This window comes from Cololabis saira, chromosome 15 (assembly GCF_033807715.1).
Source record: "Cololabis saira isolate AMF1-May2022 chromosome 15, fColSai1.1, whole genome shotgun sequence".
Classification (NCBI taxonomy): Eukaryota; Metazoa; Chordata; class Actinopteri; order Beloniformes; family Belonidae; genus Cololabis; species Cololabis saira.
This window is the reverse complement of record NC_084601.1, coordinates 34,510,290-34,526,522: the sequence shown is the minus strand read 5'-3', so window position 1 is coordinate 34,526,522 and position 16,233 is coordinate 34,510,290.

Sequence of the window (16,233 nt, the reverse complement as noted above, 5' to 3'; positions counted from 1 at the left end):
AGGGGGCCGATACACTACCACTAACACAACTGGCTTCTCTGATTTCCAGCTCGGAAATTTCAGACTAAGCGTGAGGCTTTCAAACGTATTATAATTGCACTTAGGTTCAATTTTTGTTTGGAAACTGGAGTTATAAATTGCTGCGACTCCTCCGCCCCGGCCCGTGTTTCTAGGAATGTGATGATTAAAGTAGCCGGGCGGAGTTGATTCATTCAAACTAACATACTCTTCATCCTGTAACCATGTTTCTGTTAAGCAGAAAACATCACTCCTGCTCTCTGTAATTATATCGTTTACTAACAGAGACTTGGAGCTTAACGATCGTATATTTAGTAGTCCGCATCTAATTTTTCGGTCTCTTATTGGTACCAAATGTGCACTGTTTTTAATTTTTACAAGATTATTTTGGTTAACGCCTCTATAACGCCGCACCTGGTGAACTAGTGGAGGGCGGGGAACTGCAACTACTTCTATTTTGCTAGGCACCTGGTTAGAGTTACCAGTTACATCATGTAATCTTATAGTTTTGTTGGCAGGCGTTGGTCCTCGAGAAGCAGCAGAGAAGTGTGTTAAACTACAGCTCTGCATCCTGGCCTGGACCCTGCAATGTCAGGGAGAGGGTCTAATGAAACAGGCCAAATTACTAGAGACAAGAGCAGCACCATCCCGGGTGGGATGAATGCCGTCTCTTCTAATCAGACCGGGCTTTCCCCAGAACGTTTCCCAATTGTCAATAAAGGCCACGTCGTTTTCTGAACACCACCGATACAACCAGCGACGGAGCGAGAGCATGCGACTAAACATGTCATCGCTGGTCAGATTGGGGAGGGGGCCAGAGAAACCTACGGAGTCCGACATGGTTTTAGCGAAGTTACACACCGAGACAATATTCATTCTGGTTACTTCCGACTGGCGAAGACGGGAGTCGTTAGCTCCGACATGGATGATAACTTTACCATATTTACGATTACCCTTTGCCAGTAGCTTCAAATTTGCTTCTATGTCGCCCGCTCTGGCCCCCGGGATACACCTAACTATGGTCTCTGGAGTCGGCTTCACATGTCTGACTATGGAGTCGCCAATCACCAGGGTCGGCTTCTCAACGGGTGTGTCGCTGAGTGGGGAAAATCGGTTAGACACATGAAGCGGGTGGTGGTGTTCCGTGAGCCCTTTACTACGCTTCCCCCGAACCGTCACCCACCGGTCCTGACTGGCCGGCTGCTCGGGAGCTGCAGGGGAGCGGCTACCCTCAGCTGCTATGGGCCGGTCCGCCGCTAGCTTAGCCTGGTTAGCTGAGGAGGCTATCGGACTATGGTCAAATTGGCAGAACCGGACCTCTAACTGACTGAGCCTCGCCTCCAGCCCTGTAAATAAACTACATTTTAAGCACTTACCGTCTTCACTAAAGGAGGCAGAGGAATAACTAAACATTTCACACACTGAGCAGCAAAGAGGTGAAACGGTGGGAGACGGAGAGCCCATGCTAAGATGCTAACGGAGGCTAACGGACAGAAAATGTATTGGTGGTTGGTGACAGTGAAAGTTACGGAAGAGAAAATGAGCGAGTGTTGAAATAAAGACAGTAATGTACCAGATATAGTGCTATTTTACCAGAAAACAGTCTAAGTTTAAGACAAAAAAGTCGGGAGAGATCTGTGCCTGCGCGCCGTGCAGCAGCAACAGACCGCAACACCAGGAAGTGACGCGATGCGTGACGCAGTACGTTACCCAATCAGCAAGCACGCAAGAGCCTCCGTAAACATAAACATAAACCCTGAGCAATTATTACATAAACAATGGCAGGTAAAAACTCCCATAGTGGGAGAAAAGCCTTAAGCCAAACAGTGGCAAGGAAAAACTTCCCTTTAGGAGGGAAGAAACCTTGAGCAGGACCAGGCTCATAAGGGGGGGCCCTCCTGCCGAAGGCCAGACTGGGGGAGTCGGGGACGTCAGCAGCACAGCAGGCATGTGGAAGCAGCAGCGGGATGACCAGAGATTTGGGGGGGGGCGCAGGCAGCTGGAAGCACAACGGGATGACCGGGGATGGGGGGGGGGGGGACCGGGACCGCAGGCCAGAACGCAGCTCCCGAGGCTCCGGCCTACAAACATGCACAAAAGAGAAAAGAGGGGGGCCGGCACAAGAAACTACATGAACGATGGACAAAAACGATATTTATAATAAATAAAAATGGAAATGGAGAAGAGAGAAAGGGAAAAGGAGAGGAGAAGAAGGGTGAGAGGCACCGCCCAGCAGATCATGTCGGTGCCCCCCTGCAGCATAAGCCTATATAGCAGCATATCTACCGCAAAGCTATATTTGAGACTAACTAATATAGTCTTGTTCTATAGCTGCAACTATGACTACTGACTCTAACAAACTAGAGTTTACACTACCTAGAGATTTACCAACACCAGCTAGAGGTTTACTAAACACTAACTATAGGCTTTACTAAACAGAAAGGTTTTAAGTTTAGTTTTAAAGGTGGAGGTGGTGTCAGCCTCCTTAACCCAGATTGGAAGTTGGTTCCATAGTAATGGTGCCTGATAGCACATAGCAGAACGCCCGCCCTCCAAATCTACATTTGGATACTAGGAACTACGAGTAAACCTGCACTCCGGGAACGGAGAGCTCTGCCAGGAACATAAGGCACTATCAGGTCTTGCAAATAATGCCGAGCTAAGCCATTTTGGGCTTTATACGCAAGTAATAACATTTTAAATTGGATTCTGAATTTTACGGGTAACCAATGGAGCAACGCTAACCCTGGAGAGACGTGGGCCCAACCCAAACTCAACCCTAAACCCTCAAGCCCTGAGCCCTCACAGACTTTCAGTGACGTCAGCGTCACGTGATCAAGTGTGCGAGGGTGTGAGGGCTCCAAATGGTATAAATAGGAATGGGACACACTTAGCAGAAACCGGAAACAAGTCAGATAAAAACGTCGTTTTTTTTTCAATAAACTTTATTTATAATTTCAATTTACAAAATTCCTAGTCAGATCAAAATGTTACCTACCGGTATTATAAGTTTGGGAATGATCATCCGGATGTTTGAAAACAAAGTGGTAGCCTATATAAAGGAGCATAAAATTCAACAAAGAACACAATTTAAACATGCGCACAGTACAATATGTATTTCCTTGTTAACATTGTCTTTCTTTCAATCTACCCATACCAGCGCATCCAGTATGCCAGGCTCAATCGCCGAGTAATTTCTTTTTTGTAAGCGCGTGTAAACTGAGTTAAATATTCCAGCTGTGTTATGACCATCTAATATTACTTTCCATTTTTCAGCATGATGTCATTTCATTTTTGTAAGAGAGCGTATAAATTGATGGTAACCTGAGCTAAATATTTCAGTTATATTATTACTATTTACTGCAACGTTTTTGTTCAACTTGCTGAAATTGTTTAAATTTTGTGGTCATAAATAAATGAATAACCAAATTACTGCCTGACTTGTTTGTGTTGGATCTAAAACTATCTTGCTAGTATTTACATGTATGCATTTCTGTTAACATAGGGAATCTTAATTCAAACACTGTACTCAGATCAAAGAAAAGCAAGTCTTGTTTATTCAACACCAGCAGGTCAACTGAGGATTTGTCTAATACAGTGCTTCTCAATCCTGGTCCTCGTGGGCCCCTGTCCTGCATGTTTTAGATGTTTCCCTGCACCAACACACCTAATTCTAATTAAAGGTCCTCATTAGCTTGTCACCAAGGTCTGCACAGCTCTGTTGATGACACAGGTACTTTTATCACGGTGTGCTGAAGCAGGGAAGCATCTAAAACATGCAGGACTGGGGCCCACGAGGACCAGGATTGAAAAACACTGGTATAATATAAAATGAAAACAAATGAAATTGAACCTCAAATTATGAATGAAAAAATGATGAAGAAAACTACATTTTGTCCTCCATCTTCCCACAAATGTCAATTAACTTAGATAACTGGTCATCCCTCTTCCTTTCCCTCTCATCCTCCTTTTCATCCAGCTCCCTCAGCCTCTCTTTTTGTCTTTAGTCTTGAAGAAAGTCCAAAACGTCATTTGTCCTTTTTTTTGGTTTTCTTCCCTCCGATTGAATGAATGAATGAGTGAATGAAAAACTTTGTTTCGAACATGCTAAAAAAAAAGAAAAGAGAAATATATATATATATATATATATATATATATATATATATATATATATATATATATTAGGGCTGGGCGATATATCGAGATTTTAATATATATCGATATATTTTCCAACGCGATATGGTACGAGACAATATCGTTTATATCGATTTTTGAAAAAAAACAAAAAATTTTTTTTTTTTTTTTTATGATTTTGATATAGCTTATTTTGTGACAAATGGACTTGAATGTTTTATTTGAGATTTGCACAAATGTTTTGTTATTTGCACAACTGTCAACCTCAGTGGAAAAGTCTGCCTGTTACTGTCTACATTGTATTAATTGCACAGTGTATTTTAATTTAATTGTTATGCAGGAAAGGGATATTTGTTTTATTTTATTCAAGAAGCATTTTATTCTATATATGCAGGCAGTTTATTTTTATTTCATTTGTTTTATACATGTTGATATTGTGCAGACCTCTGTTAATAAAGGAACCTGTGTGACATTTGGCACGAGGCTTTGTATTAAAACTGACTGTTTTTTTAAGGGTTTGCCTCAGAAAAAAATGAAGCTAACAAAGATGCTATGCTATAATGCTTTGGGGGAAACCCCAATTATGGCACAGAAAAAATATCGAGATATATATCGAGTATCGCCATTTAGCTAGAAAATATCGAGATATGACTTTTGCTCCATATCGCCCAGCCCTAATATATATATATATTTAAACCAAAGAACAATAGTTAAATAATATGTTTGTTGGTCGCTCCTTGTTTGTAAAGGAAATAATAGGGCCGTTGAAAAATCATCACGGGACAGCAGTTTCTGAATTTAAATCACCAGTGGGCTATGTATTTATATTTACAGGTGAACTTTCTTCTCGCAGTCGCACATGGTTCCTTTTCCTCCGCCCCCTGTTTTGTTTACATTCTCCCTGGTAACCTCCTTTCATGTCACAATGCAATGAGCTGTGGGTAATTCCCTTTCCCAGAGTGTGCTGGGATGCTGACTTGCGGGAAGGGGGCAGTAAGGGCTCAAAATGGCTGCCGGGAGCCCTCGCGCACTTGACCACTTGAGGAATGGGACAGCCCTAAGCCCTTAGGCAAGGTGCGGGAGCGCGCACGTAAGTCTACGAGTCTGCGAGGGTGGAGATTGGGATTGGGCCGTGGTCTCTCCTGCTGATTCCTATCAGCACTCGGGCTGCTGCATTTTGGATCAGCTGGAGCCTATTCAGCAAATTACTTGGACATCCTGCTAGTAACACATTACAGTAATCTAGTCTACAAGATACAAACGCATGAACTAGTTTTTCTGCATGTTTTCTGCAATATTACGGAGATGGAAAAATGCTATTTTACAAACCTGATTAACATATGGTTTAAACGACAAATCCTGATCGAAAAACAACACCAAGGTTTCTCACAGTTGCACTGGAAGCCATCACAACACCATCTAATCCCTTCCTAAGATGCTCTGGACCAAGAATGATTGCCTGTTTTATCTGAATTTAGAAGCAAGAAATTTCTGGACATCCAGTCCTTGATGTCCCTAAGACATGCCTGAAGTTAAACTAACGGTTCTGTTTCATCTGGCTTCATAGACAAATAGAGCTGTGTATCATCAGCGTAACAATGAAAGTGTATGCCGTGATTCTGGATTATACTTCCCAAATGGCTGCATGTATAAACTGAACAAGATTGGCCCTAGCACTGAACCCTGCGGAACACCATAACAGACCATTGACTGTTCTGAAGAAACTTCATGTACATGAACAAACTGGAATCTGTCAGATAGATATGATTTAAACCAACGTAGAGCTGCACACGAGTCAGCGGTAAGTGACGTTATTTTTTTGTTATTTATATTTGTTTACAAGTATGATCTTTGCATGGGCTAAGTATTTGGCTTAGCTCTGGTGTTACTCCGTGTTACAGAGCTCTATTAGTACCGTAATACATTTCTTTTCTGTTTATGGTTTCAGATCTTCCAAGCAATGCACCTGAAGCTGTTCAACGACACCTTCAGAAGAAATGCACGGTCCTTCCTTGAGCCAGTAATAGTGCATAAATGTTATTTATATACAACTTATGTTATTTTATTTTTTTTACAATAAAGTTGCCATTTGTGAAAATTCAGTGTTGTGATTTCTTTATAGTTACCATGATTCATTTGTCTTGTAACATACGAGATGAAATGATGAGGAATCGGAGTAAATAACTGTGGTGTACCTGTTTAGAATTCAATTAAATCTTCCTTTGTGAAGATGAGGTGACCCGGTTCCCTCTTCAGGGAACTAAAGGCTGATTTATGGTTGCGCGTTACACCAACGCAGAGCCTACGGCGTGGGGTACGCGTCGATTTAACGCAGAACCGTAATTCAGGCTTAAGATCCGTTTACACTGTGTAACTGCATGCGAGCGTCCGACTATCGCGTCAAGCTGCGTGACATCGGATGCTCTCTGTCCACACTGAAACCGTTAAACTCGCGGCCAGTTAGGACAGTCCAATACAAAAAAAATAAAGCAATGGAATTTATTTTGTCGCCAAAGCTCGCTCGCATGGGACACGCTTTGTGTACGCAGCCGGCTCTGCCCGGAGCGAGGCTTTGTTCCCTCCCCTGCTACATGTCATTCAAGCAGCCAATCAGCACAGAGCCTCATTATCATAGCCTCCCCTCCCCTCAGAATCCCTACCAGATAATGAGGTTAGAAGCGGTAAAACTATAGACAGTGCCCACAGGCTGAATTTCTGTTTTATGTAGAAAAAACAAGCATTAGATTGTTTTTAAGACATTCAAGGCCTGTTTAAAATATACATTAAATGCCATAATAGGTCACCTTTAAGTTATCTTTCCTTTTCTTACTTGAGGAAAAGCAAATTATTTTACCTCCCATTACTGCTTTTCCTGCTTCCCATAGAACACTCGCTGATATTTCCGGCTGATCGTTATTTTACAAAAATATGTCCCATTCTTTCTTAAAAAAATGAATAAAGTCGGGATCTTTAAGCAATGATGTATTAAATCTCCAATTTTTGGAGGATGATACGCTCCCCCTTTTCCCCAGAGTGAAAGAAACTGGTGCGTGATCACTAATAATAATTGGGTGGATTTGGGATTCTGAGGTATCTCTCATCAGAGAGCTACTGACTAAAAAATAATCTAACCTAGAATGTGAGTGATGAACAGCTGAGAAAAAAGTATAATCCCTGAGAGTTGGGTGGAGAGAACACCATGTATTGCAAAGACCCAGATCATTCATATATTGCTTAACAAACTCCTGTGACCGCCTGCGTTACTGAGCCTGTCCATTCCAGAGTCCAACACAGGGTTGAGGTCTCCTCCGATGATGACTGTGTTGTCTAGGTGAGCAGAGAGTGAAGTGAAAAAAGAGTGAAAAAACCAGTAATCATCAACATTTGGACCATATACATTAGAAATACATAAATTCATGTTTCTAATTTGCAAGACTAGTGTTATATATCTAGCCTCTGAGTCAATGTGTATATCCTTTACAGTAAAAAAAATACCCTCTTATTAATGAGAATCGCTACCCTTCTTTGTCTGGAGTTGTAACAGGCTGAGAAAACATGTGGAAACTGTGCCGTGGCCAGTGTATCTGCTGAAGCTTTAACTAAATGAGTTCCCTGTAATAAGACAATGTCTGCCTGCAGGGTTTTTATCTGATCAAAGAGTTTTAGTTTCTTCTCTCTATTTCCAGCTCCGTGAACATTCCAGGACAGAAACTTTAATTTGTCCATAATCCAATCATTGGAAGTAATATTATATGTAAGTGGTTATGTTGTATGAGCTCTTGTAAATTACTAATGATGTATTGTTGCACATGTGCCTGCCATGTTATTCTATACGTGTGGCATGTGTATTCATACCAATTCACCAAACAGAGAGTGCAGCAGGATGGGACATTTAAGAAAGGAATAGGAAAAGGGGGTGAGGTGGGGGAGTGGGAAATAATTCTTATCATAAAAAAAAGAAACAATCACCAGTGTGTGTTGTGACTTACTGAGACGAACAGTGCAATGATTATTTATAATTTAATATGATCCGAAAGTGTTTATGGAGCTATATCTGATCTAACCACCAAGTGTTTATGGAGCTATATCTGATCTAACCACCAATTAGTGAGAAAAAAAAAAAAATTGTACTCATCGGTTTAGAAGAGCCAGGGGTGGTGTCCGGGTTGCGGTACAATTGACCGTTCACGTACAGTTTATCCACAGTGATGATGGCCCGTGCTCCCTCCGCCATGAGCTTCCTCCGGATCGGGAACAGGACCCGGCGACGGTCCAGGATCACCCGGGGGAACTGGTCGTTCACGGAAAACGGTAGTCCGCGTAGCTGGAGTCCCCGGCTCCTCACCTGCTCCTTCTGCTTAAAATGTTTGAATTTTGCAACAATGGGTCTAGGTCTTTGGCCCTCTGGTCTTCGTCCTCCCAGGCGATGGACGCGGTGAAATGTGATGGTGTCCGCCACATCCTCTGGAAGCTTCATGTGGGTTCGGATGAAATCCTGGATGGTCACTTCATCCGACCGCTCTGGGATCCCTGAGAACACTAAATTATCCCTCATGCTGCGGGCCTGTAGGTCTAAGATGGCCTCTTTCATAGATTTACTTTCTTTTTGTAGCTGGTTAATCAATTTCCTCAAACTTAACAGCAACAAAACTGAGGTAGTCCTCATTGGTTCAAAGTTCGACTGTTGGGCTCAATCGAGAATTGAATAGCCAAAGGTGCCAGGGACCCCAAAAGCAAAGACATTGAGACTGGAGTTGCAAATGAAGGATTTAATCAGTAAACTCAATCCGGGGGAGGTGGACGGAGCGGTGGAGCGGGGACACACTGGATTGGCTGGAGGGAGCCTGGAACACAAAGAAAGAACAGTTAGGACAAAAATAGCAGACCTACAAAACCAGACACTAGACTCAAGCCTAAACTTTCTGCTGCAGGTACTTGCCAAAGTAGTCAACGTCTAAGCGCCGGGCATCGTCTCTCAGCAGCTTATGTAGGCAGCCCTTGATGATGATGGTGGAGCAGCTGAGCTGATTGGAATCAGCCACAGCTATGCTGGCTGCTGGCTGAGGGGCTTGTGGCACAACATCGACCTCTCCAAACATCCCAGCTTCACCCTCAAAATAGACAACTACTCAGTTTCCCCTGGGTGTAGTCATTGATAGCACCCTATCAATCCACTCCCACGACAACAACACAATCAGGTCCGCCCACCTCCACTTCCGAAACATCCGGTTTTGACTCACTCCCAACAGTGCAGAAATGTTCTCTGGTCACTTCCCGTCTGGACTATTGCAATTCCCTTATATTTGGTTTCTAAATTTCTGTTTTTTTTTTAACAAAAGCCATAAAGAATTGGAATAAACAACCAGTTTATTAAAGTATTAGTGGGAGTACAAAGATAAAACACAAAATAATTATGGGCATAACACACTAATACAGTAAATGCCCAGGGTGCCACATGTGTATGTTTATACTTTTAATCCTGAAGTACTTTGAGATTTATTTCAAATGAAAAGGGCGTTCTAGATAAAAATGTATTAATATCATTATTCTCTTCAAACGCTCTCATCCACTCTTGCTTCAGCATGGATGTCATGGACCACCCCCACAGACAGACTTACAACCTGTAAAAAGGCCTCAACTGTGATGATTTTGTATGAAGAGAGGACAAGGCCAGTCACTGTTCTTTCAGGGAACAAAAGACCCTTGAAGATGCATAAACTTGTACAATTGAGTTAGAATAAGCAGTGCAGATTAAAATGTTACACTGCTTGATTCCACCTGTCTGTATTAATGTCTTTTGGATACCTGCAGTCCCCCCTCTGACCACCTCAGTGTCTTTTGTCTAAATCTGTTTTTAAAGTCATCCCTGTAGTACAACTGTTAGAATTGTGTCTCTGCTTTGTCTGTTCTTCATTCTCTCTCTCTGATCTCCCTTTTCCTGCTCTGCTCAGGTGGCATTTGGCAGGAGGGACCCCCTTATGATCCAGGTCCTGCTCAAGGTTTCTTCCCACTTTTCTTGACACTGTTTGGCTTAAGGTTTTTCTCCACCTAGTGAAGTTTTTATCTGCCATTGTTTACGTAATAATTGCTCAGGGGTCATGTTCTGGGTCTCTAAAAAGTGCCTAGAAACAACTTGGTTTGTAATGGATGCTATATAAGTAACATTGAATTGAAATGACAACTTCAAATGGATAATTCTACGCATTCTTTCCTATAAAATTACCGGACCCTTCAGAGGCCTGTAACAAACACAAATTAAAAACCTTTTAAAGCAGATTTCCAAAGATACTGCATTTGGAAACAATGCTATTACTCTGGAGAACAAGATTAAATTCAATAAAATTATTTTGTCCACATTTATTTATGTAAATATTAAAAACAACACTAACAATAAGCAGGAATCAATATTTTGTACCTCATTCTGCTTCCAAAGGGTGCTATCTTAAGTTAGAAGGGGTGGACTGAGTCCACTTGTGCCACATCTGTCTGCTTTTAGCTTCATCCTCGGACCCTTCCAGGCCGACCCACAGCCAGTCACAGAGGTCTGTTAGTAGAATTAACAGCACAAAAAAAAAATTCTCTTTAAAATATGAATGTCTATGGTCTGTTTATTTAGAGTTCCGAAGTTAATACAGGTCGAAGTAGTAAATGTGATGACAACTTACAAAAACACCACACCCATAATTGTACTTACAAATGTATAATTTTACCAGATATGGTACAAAATTTACATCTGTACAGTCGTCATGGATGTAAAATATAATGATGGACATAACTGTAAATATGTTTAGTTCTGCCACAAAGTTGGACATTTTACTGAACTCCAGAAACTGCAGTTATCTTATTTCCTCTTTAGCTTCAACCCAGAAGTTGGAATGTTGGTGTTTGGATCCAAAGAAAGTCTAAATGATCTATTTCTAACATCCTGGTACCAGACACTGCAGGACTCCCTCAGATGGTTCTGTTCAGATCCTGACTGGTTGGAGGTCTTTTAGGACCACAAGGAGCTGCTTGATAACCCAGAAGCTGAACGAGTGGCTGTGATGTTTTGGCTGATCAGTTTAAGTTTTCAAACTCAGAAACTTTCTAAGAAATGGAAACAATGAAACAGATACCACACTTAAGTTGAAGACGGCATCTTTATTTACAAATCTTTGATCATTACGAGTAAAAATAATATAAACTTGATGTAAAACTGACCAAAATAACAAAATTGTAACTTCAGACTTTGTGTCCTGCAGGAACATGTAATTCAACAGCTGTTGTCAAGTTCCCTTGTTTATTTATGTTTTTTTCCTCTGTTCCTGAAATACCCTTTGCATTTTGTTTATATCTTTTCTTATGGTTTTGTATGGAGCCAAATCAGGGCCAAAAGTTTTGCTAATTTGAAAATAAAATTTGAACCTGAAAATTTTTTTTTACAGTTTCAATTTTATTTTTTTCAGTATCAGATATTTTTTTCAGTTTCAAATCTTTTTATTTCAGTTTCAAATCTTTTTTTCAGTTTCAAATCTTTTTTTTTCAGTTTCAAATCTTTTTTTTTCAGTTTCACGTCTTTTTTTTCAGTTTCACATCTTTTTTTTTCAGTTTCACTTCTTTTTTTTTCAGTTTCAAATTTTTTTTTCAGGTTCAGACTTTTGGCCCGGATCTGGCGTGGGGGGCGTGGCATGAACTGAGAGGGGCGTGGCATCATGAGTGACAGCAGAACAGAGAAGGCGGGGGAGGTTCCTCAGTCATGTTGCCTTCAGGAAACGTAGGTTGCAGAAGTTATCAGTAGAAGTATGATTCAACGCTGTATATACACCATATTCACGTGATTGGCAGTGGAAAAACTGATATTAGTGACACATTTCTGTTTAAAAAGCTGTTTTAGACCGTACTTGGTAGTATGTTGAAGTGGGAAATGTCAAACTTTAAAATGTGGCTGTTGAACTGTACAGTCTGGCATAGTTTATTGCTTTTATACTGCGATTGGTGCCAAATACGGTCTAAAACAGCTTTTTAAACAGAAATGTGTCACTAGTATCCATTTTTTCCACTGCCAATCACGTGAATATGGTGTATATATAGTGTTGAATCATACTTCTACTGATAACTTCTGCAACCTACATTTCCTGACGGCAACAGGACTGAGTAACGTCCCCCGCCTTCTCTGTTCTGCTGTCACTCATGATGCCACGCCCCTCTCAGTTGATGCCACGCCCCCCACGCCAGATCGGGGCCAAAAGTCTGAACCTGAAAAAAAAATTTGAAACTGAAAAAAAAAGAAGTGAAACTGAAAAAAAAAGATGTGAAACTGAAAAAAAAGACGTGAAACTGAAAAAAAAAGATTTGAAACTGAAAAAAAGATTTGAAACTGAAATAAAAAGATTTGAAACTGAAAAAAAGATCTGATACTGAAAAAAATTAAATTGAAACTGTAAAAAAAAATTTTCAGGTTCAAATTTTATTTTCAAATTAGCAAAACTTTTGGCCCTGATTTGGCTCCATAGTTTTGGGAAAATTAAACAAGAGGACAAGTGTTTATGTAGATGTAGCAGAATATACACAATTATTTTAACTGATAACTTTTCATTCCTCACACATTTAAAGGAGCTTGAGGCAAGAATAAGAAATTAAACTCATTATCGGTACGACGACCGTCGGGGTTACTGCAGCCAACGGCGAAGCCGGAATGGGAGAACGGGGAGAACACGCATGCAGCGCCATTTGACGTCACATCCGTCACACATGGTACACATGATGAAGTTCAGAATAAACACACTTATAAAAGACGCGTGAAACACAATAAATGAAAGTGACCAAATGATATCTGAAGTTTATTCAGCAATGAAAGCTCGATTTTTCTTCTCACAGATCCAGTTATTCTTGTCAGCGTGATATGAGTACGTCCATTTCCCTTCATTAGTACAACACAGTGCAGCATATTCCTGTTGGTTATGCTGATGTTGAGACCATCCTGCAACCCAGAACCTATGAAGTATTAAAAAAAAATAAAAAAAAGTATATCTACGCAAATTTTCACTTTTTAGAGATCACAATGAACTTTTGGTCTGATTCCAGATGTTGGATGAGGTCTGCATTAAATACTCCAACATGGTATCCATTCATTTATTCCAGTGAGAGCAGCTCAGTCTGCACATCTTGCACAAATCTCTTCTCTCCTGCTGATCTGCTTCCTGGTTTTTCATCTCCCTGCACATGCTCATTAGTGTCTCTGTTCCCAACCACACTCAGCTCTTCTGAAGACGTCCTACTGTGAATCCTCTCAGACACTAGAAACACTGTCAAGGTTTTCAGTCTCTAAATCTTCATGTTTCATTGGTGATAAAGGAGTCATAGTTGAGCTGTTGTTTTACCAGTTTGTGCAGCAGTTTTACAGACAAAACCTTGAAACGGTTGTCCATTGATGTTGGTTGAACCAGTTAGTCTGCAGGAAAACTTTGTGGTGAAGCTGCTCTTTTATTTCATCCCAGGTACTAATGTTCATGTTCAAGTGTTTCATGTTTAATGTTTTCTTAAAGTCACCAAAGAGGTAAAGAATTCTGTCATTGTGCTGGGTTACAAATACTGACAGATTAAAAATACAGAACACAAACTAAATACACCATTTAAAAACTGTTGAGAACGAAGGCTTGAAGTCTCTTTCATCCGAATTCTTGTTGAGTTTTTATTAAATAAATTCATCACAAACTACAGATGAAGAGTTCACGCAGCTGTTCATTCAAATAAATGTGTTATGATGATAATGATGATATGTTTTTAACATGTTCTTCTGTTTTACCTGTTAACAATTTGAAACAATGACTTTGAAGAAAGAAACACTGTCTTACATAGTTTTCAGTGGTGATCCGTCCACCCATTTCCATTCATATTCCTGTTTCCTTGTTTTTTTTTTTTTAAAGTCTGTTTATTAAATTTTTCAAAAATTTTTACAATTGAAAAAGTGGAAAATACAAGTCATATGTCAACAATAAAAGAGAAACGTTCAGGAGTGGTTACAGTAGTGGTATTCAAACAGATTAAAATAAAAGAAAGCAAAAGAAAGAAACACACCTAACATACATACACGTTAGACCACAATCAGACCAGGACAGAGACAAAGAAAGAGACACGCTCACTAAGACAAAGACAAAGACAGAGACAAAGACGAAGACAAGGACAAAACCGAAGACAGAGACAAAAACATAGACAACTGGCTGGAGAGAGCATGTACCCGCCTAGGTCAGACGGACGGCACCAGGAGCGGACGCAGCCCACAATTGTACAAGTCAAATCATATAACAGCCGAGCCAGCGGAGAAGAGTAGAGAGATACACTATTTCAACCCTGCGATCATAGAAAGTAAAGGGGCCCATATTTTCTCAAACTGTGGCACCCTGTCGGAGAGAACAAATCTGATACTTTCTAGATGAATAACATTCCCTAGCTCCTTTATCCACATTTCAACAGTGGGAGGGCTCTCCGATTTCCAGAACTGGAGTATTAACTTCCTGGCCACTAGAGTAGCAAGCTTAACTGCCTGGCGTTCAAACTTGTTCCGTGCCCAGCCCCGTTCCACAACGCCAAACAGCGCCGTCAGCGGTTCAGGGGGAAAATCTCTCCGAAATGCTTTAGACATGAAATCAAAAATGCCACTCCAGAAGGCCTGTAATTTACGACAGTGAATAAATAGGTGAGCCAAAGTGCCTTCCTCAGTGATACACTTGCAGCACATAGGAGAGCCATTGTGGATTTTGTGCAATTTAACCGGAGAGAAGTGTAGCCTGTGGATTATTTTAAATTGGATTAAAGAATGCCTGATGTTAATGGAACTCCTATGAACATTGTCAATGCATTCTTCCCACATATCTTCCGGAATGTCTACACCTAAGTCTGCTTGCCACAGCTGCTGGACGTGAGATGATGATGGGCTAGAGATATTCTGCAGGGTATCATAAACTCGGGAGACCGCACCCTCACTAAAGGGTAGGATATCCATAAGGCAGTCTAAAACAGGATGAAGTGTTTTCTGTTCAAAATTATCAAGATGGGATCTAAAAAAGTCTCTGATCTGAAAGAACCTGAAATGATGCGCGATCGGCAGCTGGTACATTTCACTAAGCTGTTGAAAGGAAACAAACTGATCCTTGATATAAAAATTATCTAACGAGTCGATGCCCTTGTCTCTCCATGTTCTGAACACAGAGTCAGTCAAACCCGGTTTAAAGGCGTGGTTGCCGCATATGGGCGTGTGTAAATACATTTTAGGGGCTTTCACAAATGAAAGTAATTGAGACCAAACCTTCAAGGAGTTTTGGATGATCGGGTTACAATTAAATACTGTTTTGTTAAATTTGACGGGGGCGTTTAACAATGCAGGAAGACTAGTGTTTACGCATGATAGGTGTTCCAACCGCAGCCAAGAAGGCATATTCTCTATGCTATTGCCAACATAACAGTCATACCAGTGAGCCAGAAAGTTCCAGTGAGCCGCAAAGTAATATTGTCTAAAATGAGGGAGGCCAAAGCCCCCTTCATCCTTACGCTTGATAAGATGCAACATCTTTATTCTTGGAGCTTTATCGAACCAGATGAAGGCAGAGATCACAGAGTCCAAATTCTTAAAGTAGTATTGCGGAATACTCACTGGGAGTGACTGAAAAATATACAGGAATCTTGGTAATGTAACCATTTTGATTGCGTTTATGCGCCCTGCCATGGAAATGGGCAAAGTTTTCCAAAATTCAATATTGCTTTTCAGTTGCTTCATCTTGTCCGCCCAGTTTAACTTCAGCAGCTGATCTAGTTTAGACGTCACTATAATACCCAAACTTTTAAATTTGTGCAAAACTATTTTGAAGGGAGTGGACTCCAAGTGAGACATGTCTACGACCTCAGATAAAGGCATCAACTCGCTCTTGGACCAGTTGATACAGTAACCGGAGAAGGCACCAAACTCATTAATGAGGTTCAGTAAGGGTGGAATGGAGGTTTTTGGGTCGGAAATATATAGAACCACGTCGTCAGCGTACGCTGATATTTTGTGTACAGTGCCATTTTGCACTATTGGACGTATAGCCTCGCTAGAACGTATGCGGG